At 38.9% G+C, this 18,290-nt stretch overlaps 1 protein-coding gene across 3 annotated transcripts in view; it reads left to right on the top strand.

Moving 5' to 3' along the window:
• Gabrb2 (gamma-aminobutyric acid type A receptor subunit beta2) overlaps positions 1-18,290 on the top strand; it is a 218,304-nt gene that overhangs the window by 188,168 nt on the left and 11,846 nt on the right. The window lies entirely within an intron of this gene.

Raw genomic sequence — 18,290 nt, 5'->3', positions numbered from 1 at the left:
TTTGGCAGGACTGGCTCTGTTATCATGAGAGATGAAGACAGTAATTGAAAGTATTCTGTGATTAATCAAGTCTCAGTTTATTTTTACTAATACTTAGAGTTGGGGTTCTGAATCCCCATGTGTCTGTGACTTTAATTGACAAACGGTCCATCATATTACCTTTGGAGTAAGAGGAAGAGAATGAACACAATAATCTCAGCACAATAATCTTCCACCACTAGCCCATTGGGACATTTTGGTTTTGAGTTTTAATGTCCATTTCCTGATGGAGATGAAGTGATACTGAGTGCTTTTCAACCCTTCCTGTGAGGACTTGATGCCTAAGGAGTTCCCTATTGTATCTCTGAACTATCTCACTTTTCTTTAATTTTGCTATTTGGGCAAAATTTTGCTCTTTGGTCTTGGTGCAGAGGCGCAGGTGTGAGTGCTGTATCAGATGGCTTCTTTGTTTTGGTTCTTCGTTGCTTTTATAATTTTTATTGCTTGTTAGGAATTTACCGGAGAAATGGCAATAGGTTCTGGGATCAGAGACATTTGAGAGTTTGTTAATCATGGTTTTCGTCTTAATCTCTTCAAGAATTCTGGAAGCTAAGGTGTCTGTGCTTTCAGGCTATCATGACTATGTTGTTTCTGCTCTGATTTTTAAACTTCAGTTACTCTTGTTGAAATGAAGGTAGAAAGTAGACTGGTTTGATCCAGCACCACTCTGGGAGGAATGATAATCATTTTGAATGCAATCCTGTGGAAGCTGGTGTTTAGACTATTATTGAAGAATGTTGCATTTAAAAAAACAAATCAAATTACTATGATTGGTCTGATGATTGGATAAAACACCAAGAAAATTCAGAACATCCTCTCACCATGAGACTATTTTGAAGAAATATTGCTTCTTACATGTCAAGTTGTTTAAGTGATAGCTTCAAAGAGTTAATATTCTATGACCCAATGATCAAGACCCTTGTTTTTCAAGATCTTGTTTCATATAACTGGTTAAAGAGAATGTTCAACAATATACAATGAAGTACAAAATTTAATGTTTTCTGATTTTGTGTGTTTTTCCAGATATGTCTTTGTTCTCTTCTTTGGGTCTTTAAGTTTGTGCTCAGAAATTGAAATATAAATTAACACTGAGGATTTTAAATAATGTTTTTTTTTTTAATTCGAGCTGTAATATGCTAAATAATCAAGATGTTCCTGGCAATCATGAGAGGCAAGAAGGCGGCTGTATTTTAGAGTCAGACTGAAAAGGGTCCACATTGTGTTATTGTTTTTATGAGCTGTGCAACATTGGATATTTTAATGTTTTAAGTCCTTTGGCTGAAAACTGGAGTCACTAATTTCTGCCTTATGGAGCTGCTAAGATGATTGGGATAATTATGCTAAAAACATATACAGTACCAGCTAAGAGCACTCGATTAAAATTGGCTAGAAATATTGGGATGGTGACAGAGTTTTAAACAATGGAAAACACCTGTATCCCCCACACATAGGTATAACCATCATTAATACTACCTTTGGTTCAAGCTTAGTGATACTCTTTTAAAGAGGTAATCATGTTCTGCCATTGGATAGATTGCTAGTTTCCTCATTTCCAAGTATAAATCAAATTAATGGTGGCAATATTTCACTGAGTGCCAAATTATCAGGGGTATCTACTACAAACAACTATAAAATGAGCCTCATTTTGCTGACATACTTTGTGTACTGTTAACTCCTTTTATAGAAAATGGAATACTTTTGGTCCCATAATGAAATGATGCCTATTTACTTATCACTCCCTATGTTGTTCTGTATGTAGTTTGCTCAGATATTGGCACCATAGAGGAGTGTGCCATATGTACATTATGCCTCTAAAATGAGAGGAAAAAAAAGAAACAACAGAAAGCACATATTTTACTCTACCCAATTAAGTATTAGGGAGATGGGAGGATAAAATAAGTCTAGATCTATTTTATTTTCTGTCTAAAGAGTTATAAAGTAAAACCAAAAATTGAAAAGTAAAACAAACCAAATGAGAGGGAATGAGAGGGGATTAAAGGGTGGAACTAGGCAGATTGAGGCATTGTAGCCAAGGCTCATGACCTGGGTTTATTCCAAGACCCACACGGCATAAGAAGAGAAATGATTTCTACAAGCTGTCTTCTGGCCACACAAGCATGCACCCATACACATGCACATATACAAATACACACACACATACACATACACACTCACATACACACACACACACACACACACACACACACACACACACACACACACACACAGAGACAGAGAGAGACAGAGTGAGAGAGAGAGAGAGAGAGAGAGAGAGAGAGAGAGAGAGAGAGAGAGAGAGAGAGAGAGAGAGAGAAAGACATAGATCCAAAGGCAAAGTAGTCTTTCTAGGGGCTAGAAAATGTGTGTGGAAAGAATGTTACATTTGCATCAACTAAAACTAATAGGATCACTATAGAAAGGTAGCTCCTACCTTAGAAAAGAATGTCTAGTTCAGCTAGTCAGATAGTTTCCACAATAAATTCTTTCAAATATTAAGATGTAGTCACCTTCAGCAGTACTAAAATTCTTGTAGGACAGCCGGAAGGAAAACTTGCAACTGATCTAGAAGTTCACCACAGTTAAATGATGCTAAACCCCTATCAAACCGCTATAAAGTAAACTATAGGTCTACAGATCTATAGGTTTACTTCAATAGTGAATATCAACGGGAGGAAAAAATCATTAGGTAGATATATCCAGAGAAGACCTGGGCTAACTTTAAGATGTGTGTTATCTTGAAGTATAAGGATAATATGCATAAAAGTTGAAAGAGTGAAAATTTTCTCCGCCTGTAGACACCATAAAAACTGTTCATAAAACTTAAGCATTTACTCTTGGCTATAAATGAAAAATAACTTGATAAACTGGACAGTCAGATCTCCAAAAGAAAGTAGATTAACATTGTCCAATAGTGTTCAATTTTAAAACAAATGATCCACTTCTTAAAGCTCCTGAACTTAGGGTGGGGCACACATAATATGGATATTTATCTTCTCATTCTGTCTTATGCCTCCATTTATCCATGCCTGAATTATTTTACAGTATTTATTTTACACCAACAGAGTCTCAGATTCTAGAAAATGAGGTAAAGTTTCTATTGTCAGGAAACAAATTTTTCCTGAGAAAACTCTGTAAGGCTTATGAAATGTTTATTAAATAAAAGAAAGAAGAGAAAGTGTGTGTTCCATGAGCAGTTCTGGGAATCAAGAGCTGGCATCAAATTTTTATTAACCACCTTCCTATTAATATTGAATTATTTCACAACAAGAAAAAAATACAATACCTCCGGCAAGTTCCTTTTTGTGTTCCTAAGGAAATTCAGAATTGCTATGGCCTCTGCTGTAATGAGGTTTGCAAGATAGCTTGATGCTGATTTAATTTTGGCAAAGGGTACCTAGGGAGACATAACAAAAATGGACCCTGACATGATTTTTGACAAGGTGTCTCTTTTCCTCACTCCTATCAGCTCTGACTACAGATTTCTGGAAGGTGGAGAAGCTCTATCAGGATACCTGTAGTGGTTCCTTAAAGAGGACTAGGGGCTGAGCATCTGAGTCAGGAGAGGGGAAGGCAGCCGGTCTCAGCTGCTCCCTTGAGAGCATACTGTAATATCAAGGACCCACATAGGGACACTGCTTCATGGAGCATTTCACATTTCTGCAGGCTGGGAACAAGGACTATTATTGTTATTGGACACATTCATGAAGTACACTATGATAACCCAATACATGTATGCAGTATGCTCTATTTAAATTGGGATAATTAATGTTTTAATACTTTTTTCATTATTTAATTCTAGGAACCTTCTGGTTCTTCTCTTCTAGTTCTTCCTATGACATGCAAGGTGACCATGGACTGTTACATCCCTGTGGTATAGGGTATTAGATCCTCCGCCTTCTGTCTATGTTTATTACCCATTATCTAACTTCCATCTATAGCCCCTATACCTCGCATCTTCATAATCTCTAGTTGTCACAGTTCTACATTCGGATGGACTATTTTAAGGCCTAGGAATTATTTGAGAATGCTGGCCTCCTGAAACCAAACACATGAGTTTTGTCCCTGTGATAGTCTCCAAGCTACACTCTGTTCTGCTTCTAATTGCCTTTGGCAGGGGAGCATGGAACTTCTCACAAGAGTACAGATTTGGAAAGAACATCATGAATGTGATGATAGTTCACTAAATATTTACCAAAGGATTACTCCTAGAGAACAGCAATCTCTATATTGATGGTTTAAGGGCACAGAGAGTTCTAGCTTGATGAATCCAGCTTCACCTTGGATTGGAGACAGCCTGTAACTTAAGCCACAAGACTCAGTTTTTAGCAGTGTGTGCTTGGGATGGAAGGTTGGTGATTCACAAAATCCCCCTTTGCACAGTAGAAGTTTCAGCTCTGCCCTGAAATGGTGGTCTTAAGAACTATCCCAAAAGTCAGGCAGAAAGTTCTTGAAAGAGCAGCTGGCAGTTGCAAATGGTAACTCTGACTTTGAACAGTTAGAACGGGAGGACAGAGTTGAGAATGCTTTCTGGGTTTTAAGATGCACTTCTAAATTTGGTGCTCTAATTTCACTGGGTCAGCTGAGCCTTGCCATGACCTCTGTAAGACGATTCTAATAGTATCAGTACTCAGAATAAACTGAACACTAGTTTATTCAGTACACAGATAATATGTGCTACTCCATTTCACAGGAGAGAGATGTTGCATTCAGACCTATGCTCAGGAAAAAGGATCACAGAGTAAAATGTTAATTTTAATTCTAAAATGAAAATTTAAAATGGGAAAATGTCACTCTCCATCTACTTTGTTGAATGTACAAAGCATGTAAAGACAACATTTCACTCTAAGGGGACATTTGAAGGATCTTCTCATTATGAACAAAGAGACTAATCCATAAACAGAAGAAATGGCTAGTCCAAGGTCACACAGCAATTAGATAACAAAGGCTAGAGCTCTGATATACCATTCCCCATTACAGCACTGTCATCTATGCCAAGAGTTAAAAGTTTATAATAATTTGATCTGCAGGTCACCTGAATCTCTTTATTCAAACAAAAATGTCTCTGAGAGATGTGAATATGCAGGACAGCACTTTGGTAGAGTGAAAACCATTTTATCCTCAGCTTGGACAACTCTGTTGTAATGAGCAAATTTCTTCAAGTCTCAAATATTGGTATCTCTCAAAAGCTAATACTTACTAAGGCTGTGTAAAGTCAGAAGTCAATGAAGTCATCTGCTTGAAATATGTCCTATTATCCACAACCCCAAAACACAATTACATACAGGGTCATCTTTAGGCCAAAACATTTGAATCACCGATATTCTAAATAACCCTTAGCTCTATTTCTGGCTTACTATTAGGTCAGAATTTCTGATTGCTCAAGAAGATAAAATTTAACAAAATATCCAATGAATGCACATGACCACAATTTTTTTTTCTTTATAAAGTACCAGGGCAGTCGGACGGGGGTGGTGCATGCCTTTAATCCCAGCACTCGGGAGGCAGAGGCAGGTGGATCACTGTGAGTTTGAGGCCAATCAGGTCTACAGAGTGAGATCCAGGACAGGCACCAAAGCTGCACAGAGAAACCCTGTCTTGGAAAAACCAAAAACACATGTATATAAAGTACCAGGGCATCAACTGAGCACAGTGTGCTACCACATCTTCTAAACCTGTTTTTTTTTCTTTCATTTTGTTGCTTAAAGTGTAGCCTCTGAGTTCCAGAGTTTAGCAACATGTACTGTCTGCCGTCATCTTCCAACTTCCTAGCTAGAGGAAATTGGCTGTTAGACTAGGGCACAGCGATGTTTGACGAGGCTGTGTCAGATTAAGAGCAGTTCTCCTAAGGAGAGAGTTGAGGAGGCAGAGTACTGGGTGCATTTGACAAGTGCTCACTAGGGTAATTCACCGTGTAATTGGCCAGATGCATAGAAGCCATCAGACCACAGCTGAGTAAGAAATCCTTGGCTACTGTGGAGTTCATAGCTCCCTTGGCAGCCCCAGCTCTCTCCTGGAGGGTTTATGTGGCACCTTACTTGTGATTAATCCAGATGCTTGAGTGAGGAACATCATATGTATGCACATTTCCAAGGCCTCATTTTTTCTTTTAAATCATATATCATTGACTTTTGGAATGCCAAGTGTCATGGTCAGGGCTGGGTGATTTATCACAGTTCCTCTCAATCTTTACTATGTGTACAGGTAACCTGAGCACCCTGGTAAGGCACAAACTCTTAGTCTGGATTGTATAGGTCAAGGCTTCAGATTCTATAACCTCCACACACATTCCAGTGATGCCACAGCAACTGATCTATAGTTCATAGGAAATAGCAAAGATCCAGCTGAGGGAATGCAAATCAGGACTCCTTGAGTACCAACTCTGGATGACTCATGGCTTCTGCCTTCAGATCTACATTGAGGATGCTGCAATTGAGTCCAGGCCCAGCTGGTCCATTAGCATTGCCTATCGTGAACTCAAGAATAGGCATCACCTCCAAAAATCCTCTCATGTAACATACAGAAGCCGAAACGCAGAGATTTCGGTGATATATTGAGGATCTCATACAAGCCAGTAAGTTACTGGGCTGGGCTATATAAAGCTAGAATGCATGCCTAGATTTTTTTTTCACTCTCTCAGAGTTGCACATTTTAATCACAGATTGCATGTGAAGCTATTTTAAAATAACTTTCCTCTCGCTTCTATAATTGTCAGAACCAGTCACAGAATCTAATTTGGATTCATAAAGCCAGGGTACTCAACGAAGCCGAGTCTCTGGAAAAACTCGGTGACTTTCACTAAAGAATGTGCCTGATCTTCAGGTTTCTTGTTTGTGAGATTAACAGATAACATACCTAATCGTTCATGTTTGCTCTGATGTTGTAGAGAACAGCAGCCTAAAAGATCTGAAAACATATTGAAGAATTTAGGTGACTTCAATAAATTCAGGAAGATTGTATTTAAAATGTTGTAAGATGCCGGGCGGTGGTGGCGCACGCCTTTAATCCCAGCACTCGGGAGGCAGAGCCAGGCGGATCTCTGTGAGTTCGAGGCCAGCCTGGTCTACCAAGTGAGTTCCAGGAAAGGCGCAAAGCTACACAGAGAAACCCTGTCTCGAAAAACCAAAACCAAAACCAAAAAAAAAAAAAAAAAAAAAAATGTTGTACGATATCACTAAACTTTCTTCAAGAGATTACTACTTTTAGCCCTATAGGGTACAATCCCAGCACTCAGGAAACTAAGGCAAAAGGATAGGTGGAAGTCTGAAACTAGTCCAGGTTACATAGCCTGAGCTACAGCGTAAGTACTTGCTTCAAACACACACACACACACACACACACACACACACACACACACACACACACACAGGTGTACACTCATGCCCACAAACACACATACACACTATGGAATCTTAGATTAAATTTTATCTGAAGAGATGGCTAATTATTATAATGAGATTCTTCTGATTTTCTACCACTGCTTAATGATGATAAAACTAGAGAGAGGGAAGGACCAACCCAGGTAACTCCAAATCTTTCTTAGAACCCTTTGTTCTTATAGAATACTTCCATATCAGCAAAAAGATGTCCTGATTCCTCTTCCTTGACCAAAGGGAGAGATGGGCATTTTCTGTGTATGCAGGAGCCCACTAAGAAGCAATCCTCCTTGTTTTAAGATGTTTCATCTTTTCCATTGCAGCACCAATCACTGCTAAGGAGAAAGAGAGGAGAAAGGAGGCTGACTTAAAGTCATCAGGCTCACACTTGGGACAGGAAGTCACTGCTACTCTATCACAGTACAAGTGTAGATTTGTCTGCAAACTAAAACACTAGAGAGAAAACACAAAAAATGGTGTTGTCTGCCTAAACGAGCCTGTAAATGTGTACCATTTCTATGAGCTGTAGACTTTGCAAATTACCAGCACCTTAGAAATGGTGACATTTTCTTATTTGACCAATGGGGTTATTGCCTAATCACATGCCAGACATGCTGCGTGATCTACCGAGTTAGCTCTCAGTTGCTGGAAAGTATAATCTGAAACAAATCAACTTGGAAGGACAAAGATTTATTTGTCTTACAGTTTTGGAGGTTTTACTCCACACCTCATCCCTCTCATTGCCAGTAGGAGCCTATCCACATCTTGCTAAAAGTGACTTGGCATAGTCAGGATTTTTAAAAATTAAGAATAGGTAAAAAAATAAAAATAAAAGGCACTAAGGTATCAATATCCCCTTCATGAGCATGCCCACAATGACCGCCTAGTATGCCCACTTCCTAACCATTCCATTGCCTCCCAGAAGCACCACAGGCTTCATTCTAAGCCTTTTAACACGTGGGCCTTTGGGGGACCATAAATGCTATAAATCCATCCTAAAATAACTTCAAAATAACACTCCTTCATTTTATATGTATTAGTTCTCCTGAAGTTAGCATACAAAGCAATGGGGTTCATTATGATGCATTCATAGATGCTTCAGTCTTGTTGGTACTCCTTCCCCACTTCCTTTCCCACCCTCTACTCCCATCGAATGGTTCCCTGCCTCCCTTAACAATCCTACTTCTGCTTTTGTGGCTTATGAATTCTGTTACTTTTTTTCATTCCTGTATTTTAACAATTAGGAAACTGAGGTTCAGTAGAGCTGTGGAAGTAAGCCAAGATCATACAGCAAATTGGTAGATGAGCAAGAATTCAAAGCTGTCTCTACAGCTCATATCTGCAAATTTAGTTAACTACATAAATGTTCTTGTCTCTACTCAAATTTTAAATGTGACTATACAAAGAGCACGCACAGAATGTGAATTGCATATTATCATTATCATCATAATGAAGCTGTCTTTATTGAAGCATTTCATTTGCAAGAAGAGATATTTATTTTCCATATATAAATGGAATAAGAACTAGTCTGAAAATTTAATTTTGTTGATGAGTGAAGGCTGAGCCTTCCAAAACTTAGACTGATCTTGTTGGCAGATAATGAGATGGAATGGTTCTAGTTCTTTCTTGCCATTATGAGGATAAAGAAGCAAATCAGGTCCCCAAATCAAGCACCAGGAAGACAAATGATTGACAGTCTTTTTGCTCCCTGCAAACACTGAGGTTTTAACTTTAGACACTTCCTAGTATATTAGAACTAGAAAATTCCCACAGCTTCGTGCCTAGAAGCAGCTCCCTGACAGAGGGTCAACACAAGGAGAAACACTCCTGGACTGATGCATTTGTTTTGTGAGAAGTGATGGAGGTGCTACTGCATCTCTGTGCCTCTACAATTCCACCGATGTTGGACACTGGGAGCTGTTTTACCAGAAAAAACAAACAAACAAACAAACAAACAAAAAACTTCCTTGATTAACACATGAGTGCGACTCCTGACTTCTGCATGATAAGGTTTAATATTCATTGAGTTCGTAATATTTGAAGGTATTTGAGTCATCTCATTTAATCCAGTAGGATAATATTATATTATTTGACAACTGAGTAACCTCAAAGAGGTTAAATAAACCTAGGATTATAGTGTGATGAGCCTGCCTTTACACAGCCTGATTTTAGCCTGAGCATCAAATGTTCACACTCCTAAACATAGTAGTCCTGTTTCTGCCCTAATGAACTTGAACTTTGTTTTTTATTTAATATTTTTATTTATTCTTTAAGAATTACATGTATGTGCATAATATATTTTGATTTTATTCACCCTCACTACTCTCTCTTCCCACTCCCATTCCCCTTCAACTTCTTCTTCCTAACAATCTAATTAGGGATGTTTGTATGAGCATTCATCTGGGGTTATTTACTGGAACATGAGGAACTTAGCAGTGGCCACACCACTGAAGAAAAATGACATCTGCTCCTGTCTCAGCTGCAATGTAGTTCTTGCTAATAGGTCCTCAGCTAGAAGAGAAGCTTCATGAGACCCTCCCTGGCATAGGCTAGAATGTTGGTGCAGCTTGGTGTTCTGCCAATCTTGGTTGAGTAATTACATTTGCTGGGAGCTTAGGAGTCAACACCTATAAGTTGTCTTCTGACCCTACCGGTATGCTACACACACACACACACACACACACACACACACACACACACACACACACACACACACACGAAATAAATAAATAATAAATTTTAAAAATACAAGACAGAGTAAAATATATGTGCCCTGACTGAAAGTGACAGGAACCAAACTTTGGACTCTTTGCTTTTGAATAAAAGCTAGAAGTGGGTTACAGTTTCCCTGTTAACATGGAAAGGAAGCAGTAGGTAGATTTCTATGTCCAAACTCATCCTCACTTACTTATGAGACAATATCTATTATGACCAGTTTCAAAACCCAAGTGCAAAAAAACAATCACAAGCTCCTCCCTCAATGACCTGGTTTGATTTAAACCACAGACTTGAAGATAATTATGACCTTTAAATAAACTTGAAATTTGACCCAATGAACTTATTACTCATCACTGTAGATTGAAGATTATGAGAGGGATGGGTACATGGCTGGAGACACTGTTTATCCCTCTTACTGATGTACCCCATTACCATACTTGACATGATGTGTGTATCCCAGAAGAAACATACCTCCTTTTCTGGTGTAGCATGTTATTTTTTGCCTTCCTTACTTCTGTACACTAAAAAAATCATTGATTAGAATATTTCTAGCCTTGGGAAAGAAACAAAAAGCAAGTTTCTTCTGTGGTCTTATTTATGTCATTTAAATTGAGAAGTTGTGAATTACAAGCTATACAGGATAGGTAAGAATCCTTAGGAATTTACCACCCATGATGCTTTGGGGTAGATGAACCAGTTAATGGAAAGATTAGATCAATTTCCTGATTCTAGCTTGGGGCTTGTGTCAGTACAACAAATGAAAACTGAACCGGGAGAAGCTTTCATCCCATTCTTCCGTGAAGAATTTTGTTTAGATATATAAATTCTCACATCCACTTCCTAGAAACTTGCCTAAATCTGGTCTTTAAATGATGCAATGCTTCAAATCTGTATTCCCGGCTCCTCCACAAGCTGGGAAGCAGGAAGAGCTCTTGAGCTTAGAAATTTAAGGTCAGTCAGGAGTAATATCACTCTACCCAGAGAAAATGGTTTTGAACCCAGGAAAGTTCATTGTAAAAGTATACTCCATTCCCTACCCCATGGGGATCTGTGATAATTGAAACCTCTTGTGATTGCAAGAATTGATGGTGGTTAATATGTAGTTTCTATTTTCCTTTCTCTAGAAATTTTCAAACTGATCCCTATTGCTTTTCCCCACTGTACAACGAAGATGACATCTTACTTTCAAATTTAATATACACTTTACTAAATCAAGAAGAGGTACCAAGAAAGAATTTGACCAACCTGCAAAAAAAGATTGATTCAGAGGGTTCTTTGCTGATTGCACTTTAATAATATGGACTATAGCAATTTGAATGTGTTCTCCTCCCTTTCAACTTTAACATCTACCCTTCTATCTCAATCCAAATGTTCTACAGAAACACCAGCCACCCATCTATAACTAATATGTCATTTTTTATGTAGAGCATGATATCATGCTTCAGAAGATATGAGTTTCTGTGAGAATGAAAGGATTGATAAGGTCTTGAAGCTACCAAAAATCAAGAAAATTACTTAAGAATTTCTAGGGGGAGGGGTCCTACAGGATTTGCTTCTGCAATGCCCTACACAATGAGGGAAGGAAATGCTATATATATCTAGCTCAGGCTGTCCAGAACTTGCATGAGATCCTACAACCTCTTAGTCTTCCAAGTGCTGGAATTAAGAGTATGTTCCCCCACATGAAGTTTAAGATGAGATTTTTCTTATCTCCAATTCCTAATATCATTTCACACATTAGTTGAAAAAAGTTAGTTGCTAATTATAAATTAAATGCAGCTATAAGAGAAATTTGTATAAATTATATCTAAAAGGAACTTTACGCCATTCCCTGTGCACCCAACACTTAGCTGTAATTTTGACCACCAAGTCATTCTGAGAATACTTTATTTAGATATAACTGAGGTAGGTTATCTTTTAGTCTAATTCACTTTTCCATATTCGACATCATATCTGCTTCAGATTTGCTTGGTAACCCTCATAAGCCAGATTTAAATGAGTGATCCATGATTTAGTACAACATTGCCTGAGATTCAAGTTAGTTTTATTTTGAATGCTCATTGGTACCTGCTGTAGCCGTCAGCATAGTGGATCCAAAGCATCAAGCCACAGACCTTCCACACCTCCTCCTCTCTTGAGGGATACACAGATTTGGGAAGCTTACCAAACAGATTTGAACCCAGTAGACAGAGCTAGCAAAGGCTTCCCTAGTTCACCTAGATTTTTCTGGCTAAAATGTATTAAGGGGTTGGGCATCATGACCCCTTTCTATAATTTCAGGAAGCCCTAGCAGATGATAGGGAGTCCTGAGACCAAGAAGTGAATCATAGTGTTGAAGAGCAACATAAAGGAGGAAGGTGGGGCAGAGGAGAAGGATGTAGAGGAGGAGAGGGAGGAGGAGAAAGCAAGACAGAATTAGAAAAAGGAAGAGAAGGAGGAGGGGGAGGAGGAGGGGGAGGAGGAGGGGGAGGAGGAGCAGGAGGATGTGGGGGAGGAGGAGGAGGAGGAGGAGGAACAGGAGGAGGAGAGAAAGTCAGAATTGGAATCTGCTGTCATTGTACAGGCCAGAGTTCTTGTCAATTTTGCAAAGGGCAGGAACTCTAGGAGAAGGATCTAAAGGGTGAGGGTGTTAATTCAATAGAAGCCATGCCTATCAGGGGGTTGGCAGTGCTGAATCTGTACTAATTGAAAGTATTATGAGGTCTGTCACCAAAGAACTTTGAAGAGAAGAAACTTAATCTAATCTGTTCTGCTTCCATTTCCTGGGAGAAGATCCTTATCCCTCACAACAACCCATCCCCCAGCTCATTTGTTTTGTCTGCTGGCCTGATGGAATCTTTTGTGAGAGGAACAGAAACTTTTCACCTGATGATGACATTAGGACCACACAGGCTGATCCATAAGAAATGATTGCACTGACTGATGATGATGCTCTAACGTAAAAGCAGTTTCCTAAGGAAACTTCAAGATGTATACCCATGTCCTGTTAAAAAATAGGAATTATCAGAACTGTACTAATTGTCACCATGTTTCAAAGATGCTGAAGTCTACTTCATACTCCTTTTTCAGTCTATACTGAAAATAATTAATACAGTACATTCTCTACTAATTATTTATAAAGATGAGAAAAGGTTTTAAACATGTGATTATGCCTGAAGTGCTCATAAACTCATTTCTGATGCAAAGAGCGGTTCTAGAACAATGGTAGTACTGGCCAACTTAATAAAAAGAAAACAGATCTTATATTCATCCTGGTTTTTGTTAAAAATGACATCTTTTGTTGATGGTGGTGTGTGTCACAGAGTGCTATTGACTCCACAAATGAGTAAGGTTGTGCAGTTTTTCTCTCTCAGTACGTGGCTGATTCCATGCCATAGGTCTCCATAGCCTAGCTTAGATAAAGCTTCCAGACTTACCTAATTCTGCCAGAGATTCAATTTAGCATGCTGTGGCTTTTGGTTTGTTTGTTTGTTTGTTTTATTTAAGAACATAATTATGGCAACTTTTTTTTCGATGGCGTTAGGGAGCTATAATCACCAGCACAGATATTCTCATTTTTTTCTGTCTTGAAGACACACTGGTATGGCAAGCTTAGGGAAAAAAAAATATTGAACTTAGGGTTCAATATTTCCCCTAGCCCACTTATGCTTTCTGGATAACATGTGCAGTTTGCACAGTAACTGTATGCCGGTTAATTGAAAAAATAAATAAATAAAGGAAGATAGGCAGAGAAGGAGAGGAAAGAAGCCAAAGAAGGGAAGAGGAAGGAATGAAGGGAGGATGTCCATAAAAACAGTGAAACCAAAGCTACCTGGGTATTCTGAAGTATTCTCCTGAGTCATAACAGTCCCTAATTCTAAATGCCCAACTTTGACTGCTGTTTCGCCACTCACTTTGGTTCGCTGACTTGAAGAGTCAAGAGTGTTGGCCTTTGTTTGCACTCTTAGAATCTCCATCACATGGTCTGATCCACTGAACGTCCTTCACTTCACAGAGTACTGAGTGCATGCTCGGTGTTTTGAGAGAAGATTCCCCCTCCAGAAAGAGTGCTTGGGATATCCCAGGTGCTTAATGGTTCATTGCCTTCCCATGCATTTTAAGTCTCATAAGTCACAGCGCCATTTCATGGAAGATACAACAAGATCTCCTACTCATAGTAGTCAGAGCGATGGGAAATTGCATAGTTAGAACTTGTTTTTATTTTATTTGCAATTTCTCATTTGGTGGATAATGTCAGTGGTGAACTGAATTTTTAAAATAGCCCCTATTTCCCCTTCTCAGATAAGCTACTCTGCTAGTGAGAGATGTGATTTTTTTTCTGTATATGACCTTAGACATAGGGTGTCCCTGTAGATGATATGTCAATCATAGAAAGGACAGAGACAAAGAAGCAGTGAATCTGAAGCCAAACTTGGAGCTAACTGATTATTTTATAAAACTAAGGCACACTTTTCAGAGTTTAATGTATTATTTTTTAAAAAAAACAGCAAAATAGAATTCCTGAGCCAGCCCTGTTTCCTTTCTCAAAAATTGTTGGCATGGTGACAATAAGAAGGCAAAACAAGGCTGTATTCCAAATGTCCTGGGTTAATTTGCTGGTGTCAGAGCCAGCGTTCCCTGGGTCAGTCTGTAAAGTAAGACACATCAGCAGAGGTGCCTCTGCAGCCAGGAAGACTGCAAAATCAATGCTGTGCAAGCTGTCTTCATCCTCAGAGGACCCTTGCAGGAGTCTTTTGTCTGCCTCTCAAAATCCAGCTCTTGGTTCTTGATTGATAAATGCAACTCCAGGTGCATCTTAATGTACAAGGAGTGGTGCTGAATGGGAAACAGCAGATTGGATTGATAATGGTAATTTCGTAAAACCTCTCCAAACCAAGTGCTCTTTTAGAAATGGACAGGTGAATAAGAACCCGAGCCTGGAATAAGAGTACCTTGCAAATCCAGCAACAAGGCTCCCTGCAAAGACAGCTAACCTGCAAGTGTGCAGCTTTACTCACCCATCTCTCCCCCTCCTCCCTTTCCCTTTGTTTGTTTTTGCTTCCCTCCATCTTGTTTGAACTGCTATCAACAAAACACTCGTGGCTATTCGAATAAGTAGAAATACCAGGAGAGAATGATTTCATACCAAGTTGGTATGTTTTCCAGGGCAATGGAGATTGTTGCATGGCTCTTATGATTAGTTAAAGGAAAATGGTATCCTATTCATATCCTCAGCATAAAGCTGATTAGATGAGTAGTGTTTCCTGTCTCTTCACTGCTTTTGTGAAGAGGGTCAATCAGAGAAGTTTAGAGTGAAAAAAAAATATTTTTAAAATTAGGCAACTCGACATGACAATGGCAGTACCTTTGAATTTTCAAAAAATTGTCACCTAAGTGTAGTATGCAGAGAAGGCATTCTGCGACAAAATTCAGGACCTACAGTTGTGTAACTAGGAGCGGGTCTTGGCCCAGATTACATACCATCTATTTATGTACTAAGCATACACCTAGACATATCTCTAGCCATTCTTCTTTAGCTTCTCCTATTTAAGATGGGGATATTGATGATCTCTCTTTCATAGAGTTTCTGCCAAGTTCCATAGAAGTGATAATTGTATAAAACTTTTAATATGATGTTTTCTATGAAAGCTACTCTACAGCTCAGTGGTAGCCTCTGGCCAGAACCTTGACTTTTCAACATTTTTCTGAGCCCTGCTGCTTCTTTATTTGAAGTCACATTGTGTCCTTCAGCTATTGTCCAATGGACTCATTTTCTAAGTATAGACCCTAGACCAGAAGTCCAGTGTCACCTGGGAACTTATTAGAAATGCAGATTATTGAAATGCATTCCAAATTTGCTGATTCAGGTGTCCTAAGAGTGGAAGCCAAAGATCTGTTTTAACAAGGCCTCCAGGGATTCTGATGCACACTTGAGCTTGGGAACCAGAGACACAGCCTCTCACCCTCTATAACACCACCTGAGTCAGGTTTCCCTTATAGATTTAAGACAGGCTGAAAGTAGCATTGACATAATGCATTTAGACCCACAGTCCAGCAATGTTATACTCTTATATGACTTACGAATAGTAAAACTTTTAGTAACTGTCTTCATCTTTCCTAGTCTTCTGTTCCCTACCCTCTCAAAGGGAAAAATGCCTATTCTAAAGTACCTTATGAATCTTTTTCTAAAAATTTCATTGCAAGCATCATCTTAAAACAACAGACATCTTCACATGAAACAAAAGATAATCACTATTGAATTTAAAATCCATATGTCAAAGTGATTTTTCCAAGAAAATATTTATTGTTAATTTTGCTTCTATACAAACAATGGAGAATTAAAATAAACTTAGATGTAATGTGTCTCAAGTTTTATCCCTTTACCACTTTAAAGGTGTAAAAAAGCCTATCAGTCTCCTCTATTATATTCAGCTATGACCCAGTAAGTCGGTTCCTTACATGATTTACACCCTTTGAGTGAGAAAGAATAATACATACAAGGAAACAGCGCCACCAATATAACAGGCTGGCCCTCAAATCATTGCAGGTCCTGGGCTCTTTTGATTCCAGTCCAAATACTAAAACTCAATACTGTTTTTCATGCAAAGATTATACTCCTCTACTGGATTTGAATTGTAAGGAACTCTTATGTGATTTGAATTATGAGGAACTCTTATGACATAAGAATGTCTCTAATTCCTTTCCTGCTTTGCCTGTACTATGGATTTCTTGAGATGATTAAATGAGATGAATCATAACTTAGTATTCTTTGAGTCTGCGATAACATAAAACCCAATTCATACTTACTTAAGGGAACAATGAGATAGAAGGGTAAAGACAGTGAGAGAGGCAGAAAGGAAACTAGAGAGGAAGTAAAGGAAAAACAGAAGATAGAGGAAGAAAGGGAAAGATGAAGGAAGGGTGGAGAAGGGTAGTCTTTCTTAGCATCAGGCATGCCACCATCCAAAGGCATGGTGATATCACATCATAGACTCTTTGTCTGTGCGAGCTACTTTATAGACCATGAATGCCTCTTACACTTTAAATATCTCAACAATATCTACAGACTCAGGTCCACCTGCTCCTAGGTGTAAATTCACTGGCAATGGTTGAATATATAAAGGTCATATGTCCATTACTCAGCCTACCACAACATCGGGAAGCCACGTGTTCAAGTACACTTGCACCAGGGACACAGAAACAGAGAATAGAGATGTGCATGGTACATTTCCAAACAGAAATTAGAATGAGTAGACTGGACATGATAGGCGACCAGAACACAGATGCCTTCTCTTCTCACCTGAAAGTGTTGGAGTTAACACAAGTATACCCAAGCTCTTACCTTTAGTAGTAACACATTTTATTCTAACACTCTTATCCAAAACTTCCTATGGAGAATTGTACAAGCCTCCAGATGACGGCCATATTGACGTAGAGTTGTACCATGCTTCAGCAGGGAAAAGTGGAACAGATCTAAATCTAATTCCTGCTCTGCTGCCTCTTCACTATTTTCCAACTGTGGGATTATGGGATAACTGAAAGGGGTCTGTAAATAAAATGCTTAAAGCAAACTTCAAGCTGTTAGTTGCCAAGTGTACTTCTCTGTGTGAGAATGAAGACTCTGTCCTGGAAGTGACACTGGAGACCATGGGAGTATAGTTTTTTTTCTGTTTTAGAAAGAGACGTGCACCTAGAGAAAGACACTTTAGGGCAAAGAGGGAGTTCCAGAGGTGCTCCTGTGATGTTCTGATCCTTAGGATGATGTGAAATAGTTGACTCCAACTTACTGATGACTTGCAAAGAAGTGAAGTAGGTTCCATAATATCACAACATTAATTTCATTCAACTGCTCTTTATTGAACATCTGCTTTGTGCAGACAGCAATGCAGGATGCTTGAAGATACAACAGTGAGTTGCAAAGGCCTTTTTGTACCCTCAAGAAGTATTGTCTGATAGAATGACAAATATGTAGAAGATAAGTATAATTTACTGTAATCAGTATTTCAGTGAAACTGACATATCAGGGAAAGCCAAGCCAGGTCATCCGTCCCTACTCTCTGCTACTGTACCACTGACATTGTTTTTCTTTGGCCTTGGTCTCTAGCTACTATTTTTCTCATCATCAGGAGGATGCTGCTGGTTCTGTACATATGGTGGCCTACTTTCATTTCTGTTGTGGTG

Source organism: Peromyscus californicus, unplaced genomic scaffold (genome assembly GCF_007827085.1).
Source record: "Peromyscus californicus insignis strain IS unplaced genomic scaffold, ASM782708v3 Scaffold_3__1_contigs__length_106647218, whole genome shotgun sequence".
Classification (NCBI taxonomy): domain Eukaryota; kingdom Metazoa; phylum Chordata; class Mammalia; order Rodentia; family Cricetidae; genus Peromyscus; species Peromyscus californicus.
This window is presented reverse-complemented; position numbering and strand designations above follow the sequence as displayed.